At 48.1% G+C, this 19469-nt stretch overlaps 1 protein-coding gene across 6 annotated transcripts in view; it reads left to right on the top strand.

Annotated features, from left to right (window-relative positions):
• The window catches only part of TOM1L2 (target of myb1 like 2 membrane trafficking protein), a 120296-nt gene that overhangs the window by 22769 nt on the left and 78058 nt on the right, over positions 1-19469 (top strand). The gene's annotated exons all lie outside the window — the stretch shown is intronic.

Here is a 19469-nt window from a genome sequence, read left to right as displayed (position 1 = left end):
ACCACCTTCATGATTTCCATGTATCCAGGGGATACCTGGGCTGCTGTCTGTATGATATTTTCTTTATATTGAGTCATTTTTTTTTTAACTTGGGCAAATTTGCTTTTTAAAGGACCTTTGGCACTACTGTATATTGAAAACCGGTTCCACTTGGCAGTAATCCAGAATAACATTAAATAAATACAGAGAGAGCAAAACAAGCTTATTCTGGCTGGATCCTCCTGCTTTCCCAAGGCTCCCAGCTGACGCCCCCCCCGCTCCTGGTTAGAACAGGGAGCACTCGTAGTGTTGGAACAGCCAAACTAGGGCAGGATCGGGAGAATCTCAAGAGAACCGATTCAGTGTTTGAGCACCACCTCCCTGGCCCACTTAGAGTCACCCGCTGGTGGTCCAGCCCCCTCTTCGGGGAGTGCTCTGCTAGCTTCTGGCCACCCTGGATCGTGCCTGGATCGAGGCGCACTGCCTGTCTCTGAGCCTTGGCTTCCGCCCTTGCCTCTACCAGGATGGCTCTCCTCTCTGTCTCTCTTGCTCTCGTGGTCAGGTTCAACTCCTCCTGCAGGGTGTGGCTCAAATGCCACACGTACTAGGATATGACCTCTAATCCCAGAGTGAGTGTCATCCTCACCCCAGATGTCCCGGTTACTCCAGTTACGGTTTGCATAGATCTATCCTGGTATCGTGGCATAGGTCGGATTATAGAGTAGGGTGTATGCATGCGTGTTTCTCCTGTGTGGTGACTGAGCTGTGCGAAGGGGTGCTTTGCAGCGTTTATTCTCTAACTCAGCTGGGAGCTCCTGTGGGCGGGACAGGCTCTTGATAGAACTGAAGCCTCAGCACATGCTGTTCCCTGCGCTGAGCCTTGCGCTCCGCCATGCCGACTGTCCAGGCTGTGTTGCTGGTGAGCTGGATCCTCCTGGCCAGTGCGCCACAACTACCGCACTGCTTGGGTCTGGAGCGGCACCTAGCGCTAGGAGGAGGTGGGTATGGGGACCCTGAGTGGCAGGTGGCGAGCGCAGCCATCTAGGGCAGAAAGCGGCTGTGGGAGAAACGCAGGGCCTGAGGCCTCGTGGGAGGTCCCAGCAGTATCCAGCCTATCAGTCAGGTCCTCTGTACATGCCCAGGGACCCTAAAGTTCTCCTGGCTTTGACCTGCTTTGGCTTCCTGGCTCTAGCTCCCCATTCACCTGCTCTCTGAGACAGTCTGCTCCTCATGTGGCCCCCTCTGGCATTACGGCCCCTGCTTGGCACTATCACTTTGGGGTTCCCCACGACCCACTGTCAGAGGCCTGGCTCTGTGTGCCCATCCCGCCCCCAGAGGCAGATTGCCCACATCTCATGGCCTGGCTGACCTTGGTCCAGGGGGGTATGGGAGGGAGGCTGTGTGTCCAGGGTGAGGTGGCCAGCGAGGGCGAGAGAACCACATGTTCCATCGCTCTCCCTCCACTCTGCTGCTCTCCCTCTGGGCAAGAGTGGGTGTGGCCGGCGGGGAGAGGCACAGGGCTGCTGAACCCCAGGAGCTCTGGGGCGCTCCTGCTATGAGAATGAGGCTTTCTCTCATTTGCCTGAAGCTCCGTATTGACTGGTGGGGCCCCGGAGAGCTGTGGCCTTCCCCTGCTGCCTTCGTACCTCTTCCTAGGTAGGGACTGGGTGGCATTCATCTCCGTACACAGAGTGCCCAGCGTGGCCAGTTTCAATGAAAGGCCAGTGTGTAGAATTTAGTTCAGTTGGCCTTTCAAAATGAAACTGTTAGACTGGAGAACTTAATGGAAGATGAAGGTAGTGCCGGAATATAGGCATTTAATGTCTCTGTGCCTCAGTTTCCTCAGTTATGACTACTCTGTGTCTCTTAGCTCAAATTGGATAATGCATGTGATACACTTCACTTGTTAAATGGTCTTTTCCATCATCAAAAATATTTCTAAGGGGTACCTGGGTGGCTCAGTCAGTGGAGCGTGCGATTCTTGATCTTGGGATCATGAGTTTGAGCCCCACGTTGGGGGTAGAGATTATTTAAAAATAAAATTTTGGGGCACCTGGGTGGCTCAATGGGTTGAGCATCCGACTTCGGCTTAGGTTATGATCTCACCGTTCATGGGTTGAGGGCCTGCCTCAGGCTCACTGCTGTCAACGCAGAGCTGGCTTTGGATCCTCCATCCCCTTCTCTCTCTGCCTCTCCCTGCTCATGCGCTCTCTCTCTCTCTCTCAAAAACAAGTAAACATTTAAAAAATAATCAAATAAAACCCCCAGGGGTGCCCAGGTGGCTCAGTCGGTTAAGCTTCTGACTCTTGGCATTGGCTAAGGTCATGATCTCTCAGTTTGTGAGTTCAAGCCTGGAGCTGGACTCTACGTTGACAGTGCAGAATCTGCTTGGGATTCTCTCTCTTTCCCTCTCTCTGCCCCTCCCCTTCCCCCTCAAAACAAATAAATAAACTTAAATGAAAAGAAAATCTTTGTTTTAATTGTTTTTTTTAAGTTACTTATTTTTGAGAAAGAGAGAGAGAATCAAAGCACAAGCGGAGGAGGAGCAGAGAGAGGGGGAGGCACAGAATTCAAAGCAGGCTCCAGGCTCTGAGCTGTCAGCACAGACAGAGCCTGACGTGGGGCTTGAATTCATGAACCATGAGATCATGACCTGAGCCCAAATCAAGAGCTGGACACTTAACCAAGGGAGCCACGCAGGTGCCCCATTAATCTTTAAGGTTCAGAAATGAATGATTTTGGAATTTGAAGTGTTGCTGGGAAGAGTACATACTGGTTTTTTTAAAAAATGAAACAAAAGTTTTATTTTAATAGTCTGATCCCTTGTGCTGCAGAAAAGTTAAAAATAGCTTACAAATGGTGTATTTTCTGGAAAGAACAAAACTTTGAAATCAGACAGACTTCTGTTTGAGTTTCAGCTTTACTAACCTGTTTGAACCTCAGCTTCCTTATCTGTAAAGTGGGGATACTGCTCCTTTTTTAAAAACATTTATTTATTTATTTTGAGAGAGCGAGCACACAATCAGGGGAGGGGCAGTGAGAGAGAGAGTGAAAGAGGGAGAGAGAGAATCCCAAGCAGGCCCCAGGCAGTACAGGACCTGACTTCCAGGCTCGATCTCATTAACCCTGAATGAGATCATGACCTGAGCTGAAATCAAGAGTCTGATGCTTAACCAGCTGAGCCACCCAGGCACCCCGCTAGTCCTACTTTTTAAAGAGCATGTAGGGATATGAGATGTTTGATAGAGGTCAAAATATCACAGCCCGAGCGGCTTGAGGTTTATTTTGTCATGGAGGTGACAATTTAAAGCTCGAAACGTCTGCGAGTTTGGTTTCCCTTGAGGCCTCTCTCCTTGGCTTACAAATGGCTGCCTTCTTACCTTGCCCTCACGTGGCCTAACGCCTGTTGGACGTATCCCTGGCGTTTCTTGGCATGTCCAAATTTCCTCTTACAAGGTCACCAGTCAGTCTGGTTTAGAGCCCACTCCAGTGGCTTCATTTTACTTTCACCGTTATTCTTACGACCTAGCTCCAAATATGGTCACATTCAATATATTTGGGCAGGGGGTGTTGGGCAGGGAGTTAGTGCACATACAGTTTAATCCATAACGTTCATAGAACAGCTCAGCAGATGGTGGCTGGCTCTTCCTATCTAACTCTGTGCTCTTGAATTCTTTACTGGTCCTTGCTGCAGATTATATCTAGTGTGTGTGGTTGTGCTGGTCACTATCTTCCTAACCTCCAGGTACTTTCCATTAAAATTAGACCAATATGGTAGGCTCACATTTAGAGAGCAAACAGGTCTTCCTTCAGCTCCTGGACCAGCTCTGAGGGTCACTTCTCATTGTTCAGTAAAACCCAGGCTTGATTTTTATAAAGTTAGCAAAGGATTATGCTTGAAGAGTATAAAAATTAAGATAGGAAGGAAATCTAACAAAAGTGCTAAGAAACATTGAATTCGGTGAAACATCATAGTAAGTAAAAGAAGCCAGACTCAAAAAGCCATATACTACATGATTCCATTTATATGAAATGTCCAGGATAGGCCAGTCTATATAGACAGCAAGCAGAATTGTGGTTGTTGGGGGCCTGGGATGAGGCGGGAATGGGCAGTGACTGCTGTGGGCACAACATTTCCTTTTTGGGTTGAGGAGAATATTCTGGAATTAGATGGTGGTGATGGATGCACAACTCTGTGAATATACTAAAACCCACTGAATTGTACCACTTCAAAAGGGTGAATTTTATGGTATGTGAATTACATCTCAATAAGGCTGCTATAAAAAAATTGAATTAGGGTGGTGGCAGGCTTATGGGAATGACTTTTGTTCTTTTCTCTGTTCCTCAAGTTTTCTGTAATTACTTTTTTAAAGTGGAGAAACCCAGAATCTTACATCTCATAAAGATTACTTGGGATCCAATTTTGTGTGGTGCTGAATGCTAGCAACGCAAAGAAAATCCCCATGAAATATCAAGGGGTCACTTTTTCTCCTAAAATATCAACCACTGACTGAGATTTACAGGCCTATAAATAGAGAGGAAGTGGGTATGTATGTGCTGAAGCTTAATAATAAATTTGATGAGCTGTAATGTGCATCTCCTAAGAGAGGGTCTGTCTTCTCATCAATGGCAGATCTGTGGTTTGTAGCAGTATTAGCTCTTCTTTGTGTGATGGAGTCCAAACGGTGTTGGCGTTGAAATCCATGCTTGTTTCCTTGTGTGTGTGTGTTCTCTCAGAGGCCTGCTAGTTCCCCGTTTGACATTATTTTCAGTCCAAGAGATTTCTGAGCCATATATGTTTTTAATATATGTTAAATAATTCACCCGGGAACGTGAGTACGCGCGCCTGTGTATTGAAACATCGGTGGCTGCCTCACTTCCAATCTGACTGTTTCTACCCGATTTTTAACCTTGTTGGCCCTATAGGCAGCCTGTTTCTTGGTTAATGACATGAAATCATCTTTGAAAGAAAAGCTAAAGACTTTTGCATTATCTTTTGCCAGTTTCCGCTTTAAATCCACCCTTTGGTATTTGCAAAGGTCAGATGAGCTATTTTGGTGTCCACGGCCCTGATTAATGGGAAATCATACATTTCCATTGGCCCCCGAGGATGAAGGATTAGTGCGGCGGTTGCGGCGGCGGCAGGCAGCATCTGCTGTAATGTCAGAAGCGTGGTGTTGGGAATTGCGGGAGCAGCAAGCCCATGAAAAATGTAGGAGGAGGGAAGCTCCTCTAGCGCGAGCCCCTGACGAGTTTTTCTCCGTTTGCAATCATGCAAACATCTCTAGGAGCATTTGTTCTCCTCCGTTAAGCCTTGTCGCTAAGAATTTAATATGGAGAGCACAAGTACCCCTTCCCTGGGAGGGCTGCGGGCCCTGTGCGGAGGTCTCTCGTTACCTGCCAGAAGGTTCCTCGGTTCCCCGAGAGTCGGCATGTTTGTGTTCAGCTTTTTACCCCTCCTTGTAGGAGACGTCGGTTTTATTCCAAGGTAAATAAAAATCATTGTGTTGGCTCCCAGATTTTCACAAGAAAGGCAGGTGCCTGGTGCGTTGGGGGGAATCAGTGAATACAGGGATCGCTGTCCCCACCCAGGAGCAGATGGTCTGCGTCAATTCATCTTGTGACCTTTCTTTGCTTCTAAGACGCGAAATCTCTGAGCCCACGGATCATAAATATTCTTTAGGTTTGCAGCCACGGAGGTAAGGGGAGTGTCAAGCTGTCGTTAGCATTTTCCGTTTGTCTGGAACCTTTGGAAGGAAACCGTTACTGCATTTTTAGGCACTAAGTAAGCCTCCTGCAGCCGTGGCTCTACAGACACACGACGGCACCACAGCAAGGCTGGCTCAGCCAAGGTCAGGAGGGGCCTCTGCTCAGCGTCCTGCCGTCTCCCCTGCCCAGTCACCAGGACAGGAAGCCGCCTGTTCTGGAAGCCGCCCCGCGCCAGGCGCTGTGATGGCCGGCACAGCCTCTGCCAGTCTGCCCAGGAGCCAGCGTTGAAGACGCTAATAGTGATAATCGCCATCGTGTATCAATCACCTGCGTATTGATGGGGAGCGATGAGAGGAGTGTCCCCTCCCTGAGCTGGAGCCCACGTCCTCATCAAGAGGCAGTCCCGCAACTGCTGCAGCGTGGGGATGTCCTGATAGCAGGGCTGAGCGGGAGCAGGGTGAAGAGGTGACATCTGAGCTCATCCCCTGTGGGAGCTTTGAAGGAGGGGGTGGGGCACGCTAGAAAGAGAGGATGTTAGAGGAAAGGCACTGCTGGGGGGTGCAGCTAGACCACAGGCTCTGGTGCCTACCTGGGGACCTGGTGAGGGGTGAGGCGGCACTGAGGGCTGATGAGGGACACTCACCCTGAGAGTCAGGTTGAAGAGGGCAGACATTATCTGCAGTTACTGGGGGAGCTCAGGGAGGTTTTTAATGTGCAGGGGGAGCGTGTGATCAGATTTTTGCTGGGGGAGATCGCCCCGGGGTAGTGTGGAGGGCGGGCTATAGGCGGGGAGTCTGGAAGCGAGGCCAGCGAGGGGCCCGCAGGAGAATCCCAAAGAGAGCCAAGGAGGCCATCTGAGCCTTGTCATTGCACTCACTGCGCCTTCCCCTCTTTTTTCTTTCTATTTTTAATGCTTATTTTGAGAGAAGTGGGTGTGGACAGAGGATCTGAAGCGGGCTTTGCACTGACAGCAGAGAGCCCAATGCGGGGCTTGGTATCACGAACCATGAGATCATGACCTGAGCCAAAGTCGGACGCTTAACTGAGTGAACCACCCAGGTGCCCCCCCCCTTTTTTTTTATTACTGTGTTTCCCTTCAGATCATCCGGATCCTCTCCACACCCTGGTCCTGCTTCCTTTCTGAGGCCTTTTCTGGACTCACCAGGAAGGCAGTCTCTGCTTCCTCTGCACCCCCACAGCAGCGTGGGCTGGCGCCACTGGACACTCAGTGGAGGCTACATGCCTCTCAGAGCTCCTTGATTCAGGATAGCAGCACTTGGCCTCTCGAGTGATACCTGTCCCCTCGCGGGGCTGGACTCTATGGGACAGGAGGACAGGAGAACTACTTTAAAGTGATTATTACAGTGGATTGGAGGGGATTCAGGATTTGGGGACAGACACACCTCACTCAGTTTGAGACCCACCTCTGCCTTACACATTCTTTCGGAAGTGATTGTTTTTGTTTATGCTTTTTGTTGTGGATAATTTCAAACATAAGCGAGAGCAAGGTTACCAGTATAATGAATTCCTATATGTGTACCCACGACTCAGCTTCAGCGGTTCTCAATACCTGGCCCATCCGATCTTATTTAATCTCACTGCCTCACCCACCCCGTTATTTTGAGATTCCAGACCTCATAGAACTTTCTCCGTAAACACTGAAGTATGTGGCTCTAAAGGTAAGGGCTGTTATTGCACTTGGGGGGTGGTCTGAGCTGTCTGAGCCCTGGCTACCCTTCTCGCCTGTACAATGGGAATGAATAGTGTTTCCTCCTCCGGGGCTGGTGTAAGGAAGGTGTGTGAAGACTTTCACCAGGACCTTGATAACTATCTTTTGTTTACAACCTCCTGAGCACCAGGCACCGTCATGGCACTAAGAGCACAGCCATGGGGGCAGACAATCCCAGGGCCCTTTCTCAGCCCCAACATTCACCTCCTGTGTCTTCGGGGCACATTACTTAGCCTGACCCACCATGTCTTCATCCTTAAACATGGAGGTAGTGATCACTACCTCCTAGGGTAGTTCTAAGGTTTATACGAGACTATGTATCAGCATGTGATAAGCTCTGACACACAGTAGTTGTTATTTTTTTAATTTATTTTTTTAGTAGTTGTTATCTTAAACCTCCTTTTTAAAAAAATTTTTTTTAATGTTTTATTTATTTCTAGGAGAGAGAGAGAGAGAGAGACAGAGTGAGCAGGGGAGGGTCAGAGAGTGAGGGAGTCACAGACTGAAACAGGCTCCAGGCTCTGAGCTGGCAGTCAGCACAGAGCCCGCCGCGGGGCCCGAACCCACAAACCGCGAGATCATGACCTAAGTGAAAGTCGGACGCTTAACCGACTAAGCCACCCAGGCACCCCTTAAACCTCCTTTAAATATAGGTATTATTTCTGATTCTCTTAGCAGTCCTGCAAAGTTTTAGTTACTGTGCCCTATTTTACAGATGCAATGACAGAGGCTTAAAAACGAGACGAAGTAACTGGCCTGAGGTCTTGGGGCACGTAAACTGCAGAGCCAGGAGTCTGCGCCGAGGTCTGGCTGCCCCCGAGACCCCCACTTTCACTGTGCCTCTTTATTGAAACCTGCTGTGTGGCCTTGAGAAGAAGATCATGGTGAGCTTGGGTCAGGCAGACCAAGGTCGTGTGGCCCTCACCTTGGCCATCCCTGGTTCTGTGGAAGCTGAAGATCTGCGTCGCAGACTTGCCTGGCGCTCCTTTGTCCCTGTCTCCTGCCTTCTTCCTGCTTCTCGCTTTAGAAGCCTGTTAGTGTTCATCAGCACCTGTGCTGGGGAGAAATAACAAGAGCAGGATGGGGAAGACAACTCAAATAAAAATGGCCATGCCAGCCCTTTTGTGCTAAGTTTTAGTGAAAAGAGGCTGAAACTCTACGGCAAAATGAGGTTCATAGGTTATCTGTGGATTTTTGTTTTCCCATCAGCCAAGATAGGAGTGGACAGGGCTTATTTACCCATTTCAGCTGTCACATTGCTAGGAATGGAAAATGAAGATAATGTGGTAGAGCCGGAAATCAAACCCAGACCTGACCCACTCCCTGCCTGGCTGGGCCCATTGTTCCATACTGCCCCTGGGGCAGACAGGCTGGAGACCCACAGGGAGGGAGTGGAGAGGGGCTCTCTCAGACGGAGCACTGGCTCACAGTCCCCATCCTGAGAGATCTGGTCCGGCTCTGGCCCGGTGGGAGGCCACGCAGTCATGCCACTAGTCTGCATTTTGTCTGGCATTCCACCCGTGTTTCTCTTCCGTGGTGCGGTGAGGCGCTCTGTTACCCAGCCTCATAAACCGGGACGCCGAGCAGATGAGTGAGTTGTCCGTGGCCATCGGGGCGAGGACTTGAGTGGCATGTTCAGAACCCCCCCCAGTCCTCCTCCCGCACCAGCACAGAGGCCTCTGGAACGTGCTTGTCAGCGGTGCTCCCTCGAGCGTGTGAACAGTAGAGCTGCCCGGCCAGAGCAGAAACTCCAGGGCCCTGGAGCTCCTACCCAGGGTGCTCGGCCTGCCGTGGTGGGAGATGTGGTGGCAGATGCGGTTAGCGAGTAGAGAAGGCTTTGCCACTGAGATGACCTTTGTCCCCCTGTTTACTAGAGAGACAGCCTTCTCCTGGGGTTGGGGGTGAGTTCGGGGCTGTCCAGACATCCTCCATGGTGTGTTTTCCCAGCACTAGACCAGATTTTAGGGCAGGTTTAGAATCCCAGTGGTGTAAGGAGGGGAGAAGCCTCTCTCCTTTTGGGTAGGAATGCAAAACCGATCACCTCATTGCTGGAATGACAGCCTGGCTTTCTTGGGATTCAGCCAAGAAAACAATTTATGAGACTGACCCACACACTTAACTAGCTAAAGCTTTGGGCTGTAATCCAGAATCCTTATTATGGAAAGCAGAGTTAAAATTGTTCCTTCTGAAGCCCCGTGGCTATTTATTTGAATTAGTGAGGTCACCCCAATGACAGCTGTGGAGACCAGTCTTTAATTAGAAGACGAATTTGCCCTGAACTTCATCAGAATGGCATTTCTGAGGGTCTTGAGTGTTTTTCTTCCTTACTTCTTTCAGCCTTAACCTTATTCCTACTCTTTGTTCAAAGAGCTCGTTTTTTCCCTTGACATTTTCATTCCCCATGTTCTGCAGCAGTCACGGGGCTCTTTCCTGCCCATGGCGTGCCCACAGGAGCCCAGCCTAGATGCCCTGCTTCTGAAGCCCAAGCTCTTACCTCTTATTGGCAGCATGACCTTCTGGACAAGTTACTTTACTTTTCTGAGCCTCCATTTCCTCAGCCATAAAGTGGGTCTAATAGTATTTATTGTATAGCGTTCTATGAAGCTACCATTTACCGAGTACCTTTGCTGTGGGCCAGGTACTGTTCTAAGTGCTTGATCTGTTGAAGCTCATTTCATCTCCGTAATAACCAAATGAAGCAGAATTCTTAATGTCCCCATTTTATAGATGAAGGAGTTGAGGTGCAGAGATCACACAGCTGGCGGAAACTGCCTGATGCCGAGCCTGCTATGTGATGGGCACCGCATAAACACCTGTTGAGTCTAAATGTCTCCCTCACCTAAATGTCCACCCAATTTGTCATCTCTCCCCTGCAATTTTTGCTTTAACTTTTCTCTGAGAATCCTGAGTATATCAATCTTACCTTCAGCTCTGGGTTTACTTTTTAAGCTTTGTGTTACAGAACATTTCAAACACATACAAAAATAGAATAGTCTAATGAACCTCTACTTACCCTTGATACAACTTCAACAGTTTTCAACTCACAGCCTATTGTATTTTGTCAGTGTGCCTCTCTGCTTCCTCTCCTGGCCCCTGTTGTTATTATTATTTTTAAAGCTTTATTTATTTAGGTCATCTTTATACCCCACATGGGGCTTGAATTCATGACCCCGAGACTGAGCCAGCCAGGCGCCCCTGATCCATATTATTTTGAAGTAAATCCCTCAAATCATATTAGTTCAGCCATATATTTCAGTGTGTATCTCTAAAAGGAAATGAACTCTTTTTAAAAACAACCACAATACCATATTTTACTTCACAAATCACCAATTATTCCTGAGTATTGCATGTTCAGTTAGTATTCTGATTTCTAGTTGTCTCATTATGTCTTTTACATTTGTTTGTTTGAATAGGATCTGAGAAGGTCCCACATTACATTAGTTGGGACGTCTCTTATGTCTCTTTTAATCTAATCTGCTCCTCCTCCATATTTATTTCATTGCAATTTATTTGCCGAAGAAACCAGGTCATTTATACTATAGAGTTTCCCACTATAGAGTTTGCTGATTGTGTCTCCATTGTATCGTTGAGTAGATTCACATGTTCCTCTGGTTTCTGTATTTCACGTAAACCAGACATTGGATCTGCAGTCTGATCAAATTCGGGTTAAATTTTTTGACGAGACTGCTTCAGAGGTGCTGTGTTTCTTTCTTGGGAGGCTCATGAAGTCTGGTTGTCTTTTTCTTTGTGATGTTTGCAGCCAGTGTTGATCAGTGCCTAGATCCGTGAATTCTTCAGGGATTAGAGAATGGTTTCCAAACTGGATTTTAATTACCTGGAGGGCCTGTTCTTCATGATGCCTGTCCCAGGGCTGGGCATAAAAAAGACTTCAGGAAGAATTGGTGCTAATTGATGAATTCTTGCCCCTCTTCAACATTCTGGCTTACTGGCCAGTCATTAAGAAAAAGCCCTCCCTGGGGTGTCTGGCTGGCTCAGCTGGAAGCACATGTGATTCTTGATCTCGGGGTCATGAGTGTGAGCCCCACATTGGGTGTAGAGATCACTTAAATAAATAAATAAATAAACAAACCTAAAAAAGAGAAAGAAAAGAAGGGAGGGAGGAAGGGCCCTCCATGTGAAAGGCGTTAAATTCTCCCATTGCCTCGGAGGCCCCACCTTCATTCAGCGGAAGCTTGGTATGTGGGGTTGTTGGGCAGCCACAGCCCAGGCGCTCACCTGAGGTCTGCCTGAAGTGCAGTGTCGTGATTGCAGGCAGTGAGCGGTTACAGCCCTTCTCGGAGGCCTCCACCCAGATGAGAGTTAAGGTTCCTTCTCACTGTAAAAGCCAGCCGCCAACTTTTTGCCTGGGATCAGTGATAGCACCAAAAGGAAGGCAGTATTAAAGATGGAAGAGTCACACCAAAGAAGGCTGGCCTCACTTTGCAAGGTTTAATTTAGATGGAAGATACTTCTTCTTCTTCTTCTTTTTTTTTTTTTTAAGTTTATTTACATAATCTCTACACCCACCGTGGGGCTCAGACTCAGGGCCACAAGCTTAAGTCTCGTGCTCTTCTGACTGAGCCAGCCAGGCACTCCCAAATGGAAGATACTTCCGTGTATTGGGTGAAAAGAAATTATTTAGAGATCGTCTGCATATCAGGGCTCTTAATTTTATAATTTTCTGAGTAGCTACATTATAACTTACTAGTAAAGCACTTGGGTTTTGAAATTGGACAGAACTGGATTCTGGGCCACGTCCTGCTGCTTGCTGTGTGTGTGTCTGAGCAAGTCATGGAGCTTCTCTGAGCCTCACCTCCCAGATGAGAATAAAAAGTTTACATATGAGGGGTAACTGGGTGGCCCAGTCGGTTAGGCATCTGACTCGTGATTTTGACTTGGGTCCTGATCTCGGTTCGTGGGATCGAGCCTTGTGTCAGACTCTGCGCCGGCAGCATGGGGCCTGCTTGGGATTCTCTCTCTCCCTTTCTCTCTCTGCCCCTCCCTCACCAAAGTAACTAAGTAGACATTTTTTTAAAAGGTTTCCAAGTTAGTGTTATGGCGAGGATTAACTAAAGTAATGAGGTAAGACAGACACCTAGGATATTATAAGAAATCAGTCAGCTTGGCTGGTGGTATTTTACAGTTATCTGTCTAGAGTAATGAGTCATGTGTATGTGGGTAAAAGTAGAATCTGGAGAGATTTGTAGCCTCCTGGTTGATTTGAGTGTCACAGGCTTCCTCCAGGCCAGTCCGCCCTCCGTTCCCTAGTGGAGGAGTGAGTGACTCTCTTACTCTTCCCCAGAGCCTCTCCTGGCAGTCATTTATTGTGTGGAGCACGTAATCGGGTGCATGGTTCTTGTCAACATTATGTTGTGAATGAAGAAGGCAGCTTAGGGCCTTCAGTGAAATCAAAAGCACCCAGGGTCTCGAAGGTGGAAGGAGCCCAGTGGGTTACTAAGGGCAACATCTCTGACAGAGCAGTCATCCCTTCTGGAGAGTTCTGCCAGGTAGCTACCAGCCCAGACTTCCAGTGATGGGAAGCTGAGTCTCATAGGCAGTGCATACCACTGTTGGGCTCTTCTCCAGTTAAACAGCAAGGCCTGTGTTCGTTTTATCCGAAATTGGCCTCCCTTTTATTTCTGCCTGCCAGTCCTGGGTGTTCTCTCCAGTGCTCCACTCTGCTATGGAAGGTGGATGACTTGGGTGACGGAGTCATACTTACGTGGTCTCTGCTCTTAGTGGCCCTGTGTTCTTGAGAGAGCCCTCTCAAGGCAGATGTGCCAAGCATGTGGGACCGCCTTTGTGTGGGTAAGGGTGGAAACCTTCCTGTGAGTGTCAGGAATGGGGTGGAATTCTGTTAGTGTCTGATGCAGGTGGATGGGTGAGACATGAGTGGGAACTGCTTTAAGCTTAAGGGCTGTGATTTGGAGCTGGTGTGGAGTGTTAACCTTTTCACATGCCCCCTTCACCCTGCGGCTCTCCGATGTCCTTTGTTATGCTCCCGCGTGAGTGGTGCTCACGCCTGCATTATTTAGTGCCATTCATCCTTGCGCTCTCCCGTTCCTACAGCCTGCAGGAAAAGACACTGCAGCATGTGGGCTGCGTGTCATTCCTGGGTAGTTTGTCAGCCTTGGAAAGCTGCTAGTGAGCCGAGAGCCCGCGACACCAGCCAGTGATGTGGGGCCTGTGTGCTGTGGGCTCCTCCATCACCGGGAAAGGCCCTCCCACGGTGGTGACATAAAAAAGCACGAAAGCATCTTTGTTCCATCCAGATGTGGTGCACCAGCCCCCGCTCACTACAGGTCTTTGGCCCTCACCATCCCCCCTGTGAAATTCCCCTAATTCCAAACCCGATGGAATCAGATGCCCTGCATTGAATGGCTGGCTATTCATCAGGGGTGGATGTTGACATACAGGCTGCCATTTCTTTGTTGGCTGACTCCTGTCAAAGGTAAAAATAAGAATTCTTGTATTCCTTGAGTGGGATTATAAGTAGAATGCCTGTTCTAAGAGCAGGACAATAAAGTAGACGTTTCTGTGGGAGGGGGCGGTCATACTGAGCAGCCTGTTTAGACGGGACCAGATAACTTGGGATAGTCTGCCAGGCATTGCTGTCCTTTATCTATGGGGTGCAGGGACCGATGGCCTCAGCCCTCCTGCTCCCCTGGCATTTGTCAAAACATGCTGTGGGTCAGGAGACCCTGAGCGGAAGAGTCCCAGGAGGTCAGCACTGTAGTGGACAAGAAGTGCGTCAACTCCCGCTGGCCCTGCGTGGTGTCGGGCCCCTGTAGAGCAAGGTGGGAGGAGGGGAGAGGTTGAATTTAGGCTCCTGTGCCTTTGTTTCTTTCCCCTGAGACTCTGAAAGCATGAAGAAATGTAGAGAAGTAGATAAACACATTTGTTGTCTTACTACCCAAAGCTCACTACTGTAAGCATTTGGCATATGTCCTTGTATGGATCATGCGTTTTTCTTTGTAGAGATTATACTGTAAATACAATTTTGCGCCCTGTTTTTCCCTTCACTTAATGTATAATAAGCAGTTTTAATTGAAACACAGCTTATAAGTATCATTTTAAAATGACTACATAATGTTCTTTCATATGGATGTATTGTCATTGACTCACCTTAATATCGGACATTGAAATTGTTTCTGTTTCTTCTGTCCTTGGCAGTTATAATTAACTCAGCAATAAACAGGGTAAGGCTTAAATCTTTGCCTGCATTTTAGATTATTTACTTATTTTTTAAAATCATTTCATGGATGAGTTTTTAATTAATTTTTTTTAATTTTTAATTTTTTTTTTTTAAGTCAGCTCTATACCCAGCATGGGGCCCCAAGATCCAGAGTTGGCATGCTCTACCGACTGAACCAACTGGCGCCCCTAGATTATTTACTTATAATAAAAATTCCTTTAAATAGAATTACCATGTCAAAGGGGATGCTTATTTTTAGCATTCTTACTGCAAAAAATTGGTCCTGGTTTTTATTTGCTCAGCCTTTATGGGGACCCAACCTAACGTGGTCTGGGTTGGGGACGGAAGGACAATATGTGGAATGGGGCTGGGGACGGCTTCCTGGAAGATGGGTTTTGAGGCCATGTTCTCAAGGTGTTGAACACTAAGGTGAAGGCGCATGGAGGTCATGTGGAGGGACTGTCCTAGAAATCCAGACAGAGGGAACAGAATGTGCAAATGCCCCAGAGCTGCTAATGAGCACAGGCCTAGAGATGCTGAGGCCAGAGGACACGGAGGGTGCAGTGAGATTGGACAGAAAGGGAGGCAGGACAAGAGTCAGCAGGGCTTGGTGACAGAATGTAAACTGTACCCTAACAGCAGGGGGAAACCATAAAGGGGCTTTAAGCAGGCCGGTGACAAGATGTTTGCAAGTCGAGAAATGACTGCGGTGTCGAGGATGGATAAGAGGGGGTAGGAAGGGATTCAGGGAGACCGATTAGGACTCCTGCACGCTTGGGGCTACTCAGATTTTGCTAAATTGGCCTGAGACAATCCATGTCATCCAAATTTCCATTTCTTTAATTCCTTCTGAGGTTGGATACTTTTATGTTGATTTGCCAACTGTATTTCATGATTTCTGACCTAAAGGCTCCTGGAGCATTAAGGCACCGTCACTGCACGCTTTGAGATGGTATGGTCAGACACACAATTCAGCTTTGTATCAGAGCTTGGAGACCTAGCAACGGGAGGTCATGCCCTGAGTTCCTGGGACCAGGATTGTAGCTTCCAAGGCACACCATCCTTTGTCCTGTCCAGGCCTCCCAAAGTAGGCACCATGACTGGGGCCCTGGAAACATAGCACAGCAGGCTCAGGGCCTGTTCACTAGAAAGAGGTCCCTTCTCTGCCATCAGATTGGGAGGAAGAGGCCCAGAATGCAGCAAGCTCAATTTATTCATTTATTTAAAAAAAATTTTTTTATGTTTTATTTAGTTTTTGAGAGAGAGAGAGAGACAAAGAATGAGCAGGGGAGGGGCAGAGAGAGAGGGAGACCAGAATCTCAAATGGCTCCAGACTCTGAGCTGTCAGCACAGAGCCTGACACAGGGCTCGAACTTGTGAACGAGAGATCATGACCTGAGCAGAAGTCAGACGCTTAACCGACTGAGCCACCCAGGTGCCCCTCAATTTATTTATTTTTAAGGTTAGTTTATTTATTTTGAGAGGGAGAGAAAGCGTGAGTGGGGAGGGGTGGAGAGAGAATCCCAATCAGGACCCCTCGCTGTCAGCGCAGAGCCCATCATGGGGCTTGATCTCACCAACTGCGAGATTGTGACCTGAGCTGAAATCAAGAGTCAGAGGTTTCACTGACTGAGCCTCTGCAGCAAACTCCATTTAAATCAGGGCATCCTTAGTGATTGGATCGGCTTTGTTGTAGAACCCTGCCAAGGCTGTTTATTGCCAGCGGGCTGTAAGCACTTGCTAGAGTGGAAAAGGTGAGTAGAGAATAGAGCCTTAGGTGTGATGTTTACCTCCCCAGACCCTACGCACAGTTCAGCTGGCCTCCCCAAAGTTAACAGCATCCAACTTGCAGATCGTGCCTATTAATATATTTATTAGCTTGCTTGTTTGATAGCCACAGGCTTCCTGAGGAAATTGCAGGCAGGGGTTTGCAAAGAGCATACTCTGATTGGAAAAACTTCTCCATCCAACGAGCTGGATGCCTGCCATGCGGTGGGGTCTTGTGCCTTTTGGTTCCTCCCAGAGAGGGGCCGGCTTTGTATGCAGTGTGCACGGCACCTCGAGTTCCACCTAATGCTGTGTGCAGGATAGCTGAGTGCAGCGCTGTGGCTGAGTAATGACCCTGCATTTCTCTTTGCAGCTCCTCGATTAGGAAGTCACAGGGACCTTGAGCCTGAGTTTCATTCTGGAGTGTTTTCCCCTGTTAAATCAGAACGGTGGCAGATTGTTAAAATGCTACCGTTGTAGCCAGCGGCCGTGTCACGGTGCCCTACATACACGTGGTCGTGCCCTTGGCTCTGGCTAAAGTCCTTCTTATTTGCCTTTGAATTTTACACGGAGACCAGATACCATAGTTAGGGTGTGGAGTTAGTTGAGCTGACCCACCAGAGGCCTTCCAAAAGTTATTTTATGATTCCTGATGGCTGCTAGAGGTTGACACATTTTTTTTCAAATCATAAACCTGGTTACAAAAGAAATGCGTGTTTTTTGTAGAAACTTTTGGAAAGTCACCAGCCCTCCCCTCAAAGACCCGAAGGGAATAAAACATAATTACTCTCACCAGTAAAGTGTCCCCTGCTGTTACCAATTAGGATTAGGTTTCCAGGCTTTTTTCCTTTGCATAGCTGTACACTTTGTAATATAAAACTCTATGTAGTCTTTTTATCTTGATTTTTCCCCCCCACTTAATATGTGATGAGCACTTGCCCCCCATCAGATTTCCCCCCCCTTCCCCGGTGCTGAAAGTGTCAGTAGAGGGCAAGCAAGCCTTTCTAGGCTTGTGTTCCCTTGTGGGACAATGCTGTCATCTCAGTCAGGGTCGCGTGGCTTCGCCAGCTCTGGGCACACAAGTCACCTTCTTTAAATACTGCCACAGGTGACAGATCATCATGCTTTGAAGGATGGATTTGATTTTTCTAACAAGCCAGTAATTTGCCACGCCCCAGTGTCGTATGCCGAGTAAAGCCAGCCAGCCAACCTGAGACGAGGCAGTAGCATGAGATAAGGTGTTCCTGGGTGAGTTGCAGGGGAGGAGAGAGGAGGAGTGGGTGTCGTTCATTGGACACTGGGATGGCTCCACCAGGCCGAGCACTTGAAAGCCAGACCTAAGCCTCTGCACGAGCACCGCACGCATAGCCACAGGGGGCGGGTGGGGGTGAGAGGTGGGGAGGGCACCAGAGTCTCCTCAGGAGCTTGGTCCATGTGCCCACAAGGCCAGGGTCCATGGGGGGCTGGGAAGAGAGGGTCAAAGGGACATGATCCGTAAGTGTAATTGTAGTGGGCACTGCTTGTTGGCTGTCTGACTCCCATGCCTCACTCATGTACTGACCCAACCTTGATGTTGTCTGGGCTGGTGTGCGCCTAGCTGAGACCTTTCCTTTGCTCCTGGGGCAAAGCCCTTCGGCCCCCATGTTGCCTTCTGCCTGTGTCTTACAGTCAGAAGTGTGGAAGCCATGGGCCAGTGGTGGCAGAGCAAGAACACGAACAGGTCCCGGGTCCTTCGTGTCGCCCCCGAGGGGTGCTCCAGCTCTGTTCTGCCTGCTTCCAGATTTCTTCTTGTTCCATGAGAAAAATAACCCCCCATCTGTTTAAGCGACTGTTAGTTTTTTAATTGCTTGCAGCTGAATGCAATCATAACTGATAAGGTAATGTTTTAATATTTTACAAGGGGGAAATGTATTTACATATTGTGTAATTAAAAATGAAAAATAATTTAAATCCCCACAGATTTCTGGGCCCCCATCAGACACACTAACACAGAATCTTTGGGGATGGAACTCACGTATCTGTATTTTTAGCAAACTCTCCAAGTGATTCTGAGACACAATAAAATGTGACAGTCGTTTCCACATTGATTAGTACCATTATTCCCATTTTATGTATGAGAGCGTTGAGGCCCAAGGAGGTTATACAGCTTATCCCAGTTCTTTTCAGTGAGATTGACATGTAGGCCCGTCTGGTTTCAAAGTGCACCCGCTTGCCCGCTCCAGGGAGCCCTGGCTCTTCCCCCAGAGCACAGCCGCACTGCTTCTGAAAGGAACTTCCAAAATAGCAAATTCAAAGCAGTTTTTGACACAGTTTTACACTGTTTGCTGTCAAGGGATAGCGTCACTGCAGCATATATATCCTCAGGAAATGAAGGGATGTATGGTTTCTGGATTGTTTGTTTAAAAATGGGCTCATACGTTCTTGATCTTGCCTTCTGCTGTGGAAATAAAAATTCTTTGAATTAGCTTTTTCCATAGACTTTCTAGGGTTAAGTCACTTAGGAATTACTAGAACATCTCACCCATGAAAGGTAATTATGGTTGTTTTATGAGTGTGGAAGACATATAGCTTGTAAGTGCTAGAGTGGTCTCCTGTGAGTTATTAGAACTCACAGTATTCATGTTATACCAAATTAGCCATCAAGGGCTGATAGATTTTATCTCTAGTTCATCAAGGCATTGGTCAGTGCTATACATCCATAACAATTAAATACACACCAGCTCTCTTCAAATAGGATCTTTGGGTAAGGTGGCCACTTCAGGTTGTAATAATGTGATTTGCATGGGTATTTGGAGACCTGTATGGGAACGATGACTTTCTGATGGGGGAGAGAATTTTCACTGCGGGCACGGGGAAGTCTGAGTACTTGAGAAACTCGAGGGGCCGGAAGCATTGTGTGGTCTGGAAGGTAGGAGCTTTGTGCTTGGACCTGGGGCTGAATCCACCCCATGTCAGGATCTCGACGCAATTCCAAATAGACCTGGAGAAAACACTCAGTTACCAAGGCGGTCCTATGCGGAAGACACATGGGGAGGCACTGCACTGCCGCCTTCACGGGGCTCCTTTTCTTACGCAGGAGAGAAGACACTT

This window comes from Hyaena hyaena, unplaced genomic scaffold (assembly GCF_003009895.1).
Source record: "Hyaena hyaena isolate Hyena2069 unplaced genomic scaffold, ASM300989v1 scaffold_27, whole genome shotgun sequence".
Lineage (NCBI taxonomy): Eukaryota > Metazoa > Chordata > Mammalia > Carnivora > Hyaenidae > Hyaena > Hyaena hyaena.
The sequence above is the reverse complement of the archived record's forward strand: the minus strand, read 5'-3'. Positions and strand labels throughout refer to the sequence as shown.